A 4,662-nucleotide genomic window follows, 5' to 3' on the forward strand; every position below is an offset into this window, starting at 1 on the left:
ATATTACTACAATGTTGATAGGTGAACTGTGGATTAAAACTGAACCAAACCGCAAATTATGGTTTAGTTTGGTCTAGTTTGAAAAATTTTCAAACCGCATAAAATGGTTTGAGTTGAAAATATAGTACAAACAGCTCAAACCAAACCGTGTTCACCCCTAGGAAAAAGGTCGATAATCATGGCTCCATATTGGGGAATACCGTTTGAGCTAATGTGATTCCAGTGATCATGGTGTAGGGGCTGTACTAGGATAGAGGAAAAACAAAATCTTCCATGTGATCTATTATGCAAGCAAAACCCTGAATAACGTACAGATCAATTATGCTACTATAGGGAATGAACAATTGGGCGTGGTTTACGCCTTTGACAAATTCAAGTCATATATTGTTGGGTCTAAGGTTATAGTGTACATATATCACGCCGCATTGAAGTATTTGATGATAAAGAAATCAAGGACAAAAGTGCAGCGAAAATGTTGTAGCCGATCAATTATGGCAATTGGAACCTGGAGAGTCGACAGAGTCAGTTGACATAAACGAGATCTTTCCAGATGAGTAGATATTCAGTGTGGAAAGAGCACTTGGTATGCGACATAGTAAACTACCTGGCCAAATCTATCTCGCTACCAGAGGAAAAGTTCTTTGCAGAGTTAAAATACTATTTCTGGGAAGATCCAATTCTTTATAAGCGAGGGGCATATTAGATTATTCGACGGTGTGTGCCTAAAGAAGAAGTGCCTCAAATTTTTGAACATTGTCATTCATTTGCATATGCGAGGCACTTTGGGGCTTCAAACAGCAGCCAAGGTTTTACAGTTGGGATTCTATTGGTCTGAATTGTTCAGGGATGCCTTTGAATTGGTGAAGAGGTGTGATAGATGTCAACGCACTGGAAACATCTTAAGGAGGAATGAAATGCCGCTAAATAGTATTTTGGAGGTTGAAATATTTGATATTTGTGGAATCGACTTTATGAGACCTTTCCCTCCATCGTTCTCCAACCAATACATCCTAGTAGCAGTTGACTATGTATCAAAGTGGGTGGAAGTAGCTCCATTACCAACCAACAATGCTAAGGTGGTAATTGGATTCCTAAAGAAATATATCTTCACCCGCTATGGCACGCCGCAGGCTATAATTAGTGATGGGGACAAACATTTTTGCAATCCCCAGTTTGAGCAACTCTTGAGTAAATATGGCGTCAAACATCGAGTAGCCATCCCATATCATCCTCAAACTAGTAAGCAAGTCGAAGTCTCCAATCTACAATTGACGAGGATACTTGAGGTCACGGTGAGTTTTTCAAGGAAAGATTGGTCTAAGAAGTTGTACGATGCACTGTGGGCTTGCAGAATGGTATTCAAGACACCCATAGGCATGTTTCCATTTCGCCTTGTTTCGGGAAAGCGTGCCACCAGCCACTTGAGTTAGAGCACTGGGCATATTAGGCCATGAAACAGTTGAATGTGGATTTGAAGGTGGCCGGTGAAAAGCGTCTGCTACAACTTAACGAGTTGGATGAGTTCAGAATGAAAGCATTTGAGAATTCAAAACTCTACAATGAACGCACTAAAAAGTGGCATGATTTACATATTCAAAGGCGATAGTTTGAAGTGGGACAGAAACTACTGCTGTATAATTCAAGACTCAAACTCTTCCCCGACAAATTGAGGTCAAGGTGGTCAGGTCCTTACACTATTACGAAGGTGTTTCCAAATGGAGCTATAGAGGTTAGCCATGAAAGGAAAGAAAACTTCATAGTCAATGGACAAAGGCTGAAGTGTTATTGGAGTGGAGAATTTTCCAAAGAAAAGTCCACCATCCATCTCAAAAATACCAGAATAAAGCAGTTAGGGGAGAGTCAAGCTATCGACTATAATTTTTCATATTTTAGCGTTTTTAGTAATTACTGATCATCGATCATCCATATAGGTCACATGGAGTCGAAGTATGGTCATGGCCTATACGTAAACCCATATGGTTTGAAATATGTTTTAGCATTTTTGGAGGCGGTGGAAGCTTGGGTCGAGTCATAAGTTGAAAACCAAGATTCGAAGAGAGTTTGATTAATCACTCAATCTAATGTGTTTAGGCACGAACATATATATAAAAAAATAAAAAAAATAAAAAAGATGGCTTTGCACCATGATCTATGTGACCGCAAAGATCGCAATGCCTTATCGTCACAAAACATGGTTCAAGGCCTAAATTGGCCCTGACCATTAACTCTATGCGGTCGCATAGAGTAAGAAAAAAAATCAGTTCCAAAAAAACACACGCACACACAAGATGCAAGCACAAAAACACACACGGCTTCACACACGAACACACACATACCTCCAACTAACGGCACACACTCAACACTTATGATCCACAATTAAAGCACACAACACCAATTTCTTGCATTCATCTACATAGATTTAATAGTGATTGCATTACATTTACGCTCCAAATCAGGGAAAGTACCTGAGAAACCTAGCCCTTTCATCAAGTGCACTACATTAAAGGCTTAGGATCGAGCTAGGGAAAAACATCAAGAAAAGCTAGAGAATGAGCGTTGCAGGTAGCAGCAGACCGAAGCAGGGTAGGCCGCTGAAGATATGGAGATTCCATAAGTTCTTCCACCACCGGTTAGTGTCAACACCCAGCTACTGAGGTAGATTTTGCTACAATGATCGGGTCTAGCTGGGACATTCATACCCTTCAGCAAGCATTTGAGGCTATGAGTACAAACATCCAGCAGGTGTGGGATGACATGGCAATCACACAATACTTCTCATCAAATGCTGGTGGAAAGTCTCTTGCAACATGTAGAGAAGTTGACACCGTTAATGGGGGATCGGGCATGTACGTTGGTCGGATGGATGGCATTCAGTGGAGAGCGAATGAGAAATGGAACCGTTTAGACAGTTTGGAGGCCAGGGTTCAAGCTATGCATGCCAAGCAGACCCAGCAATCAGAGCTTTTGAGGTAGATTTTGTCCCGCTTACCTCCACCACTAGGAGATGACACTACAGGTCCAGCATCCCGTCACTACCACTATACTGATTAGGGGAGTGTTGAATAACCCACTTTTGTACTTGCATTCTGATATTGTCCTTAAAATTATGTCTTTTTAAACTTGCACGTATTCATACATTGAGGACAATGTATTGTATAAGTTTGGGTGGCATGATTTCAATATCAGTTTTTTGTTGCATTGGTCACAATTATTGAAAAATGTGTTTCATTGTTACATTACATGCCTGCTGAGTGTTAAAAAAAATTTGCATGCTTTATTCAATTTTTTTCTTGTTTTGTGTGTTCGTGTGGGCTTGATAGCCTTGCTGACTATGATGTGAATATTGGAATAGGTATGCAGTAGGAACTATGGATATGGTACAACAAGTTGATTAACTTATACTTTGTTGATGTGACACTTAACTTTTTTGTTGCGCACGACTCATGTTCTGAATGTTAGGTTAGTGATATGGATGATGAACAAATAGGAGAAAACTGAAAACCCCCCATCGTATTAACCCACAAACCATATGTTGGATAGTTTGGAGATGGTTAAACAATTACAGGGAAACTTGGAGATAGGTAGAGGTTATTGTATTGTATGGATTGACCAATAAGGTGAAAATTAGGTGAAAGTCTAAAGTTGGGGCTTAGTTTTGGAAACTGAATGTCTAAAAAAAAAGAGGGGCATAAGCTAATTTGTTTAAAAATAACACTCTTCCCGAGCCTTTTGATTCGAGCAAGTAAGCCTGTAAGGGTGTTTTGAAACTTGGTGCCTTAAAGCCTACTGGTCTGGGAGTCACCGGCCTAAAACTCACTACAGGGGTCACATAGAAAATAAGAGGTAAGGAAGTTAATAAGAAGTCATCTGATTGAGTCTTTGTAACTCGAGTGAATAAGCCTGCATGGGTCTAAAACATAATGTCCTAAAGCCAACTGGTTTGGGAGTCATCGACTTAAAACTCAATACATGGGTTCTATAGAAAGCAAATGAGAATATAACAAAAAGAAAAAAGTTTTAGAGAAAAGGTGAATAAAAGATGCAATAATGTGAAGAAAACCCTTAGACATTTGGTTGATAAAATTGGACCTTTAATGCCAGGCTAGTAACTTAGTTTAATCTTAAGGGTAGAAGAAACCAAAACTAGGAGAGCCTTTATTTGTTGACATGTGAAACTCTAGTCGTGAGATCTATCCAAGCTAAGAGAGGGTAAGGAATGTAGATACTTAAACTCCTATTTATAGAACACAACCCGGGATGATTGAGAGAAAAGACTAAGTTTGGGGAGGTGTAACTCTTGAGCGAGGTAAAGATGTATCAGATCACTTGGGGTCGGGATTAACCTATCACAAGCTTAATGTGCTGGCACGAGTTAATACACACACGTTGAGTCTGCATTTAATGGGTAAGGTTGATTTTATTCTTGCACTATTGAAATTGTTCCTTGTATTGATTACTGAATTCAAATCCTGAGACTTGGCAAGTTATCAAGTCATGTTTTTGCATAGAGTTATGTTACTATTTTGTTTGAGGACAAACAATAGTTCAAGTTTGGATGGTTTGATAAGTGTGTTTTTACATACTTATTCCGTTATTCGAGCCACAAAATATGACTATTTTTCGATAAATATAGTGGAATATGACTTAATTCTATTAAATCTT

Source organism: Olea europaea, chromosome 15, assembly GCF_002742605.1.
Source record: "Olea europaea var. sylvestris chromosome 15, O_europaea_v1, whole genome shotgun sequence".
NCBI lineage: Eukaryota > Viridiplantae > Streptophyta > Magnoliopsida > Lamiales > Oleaceae > Olea > Olea europaea.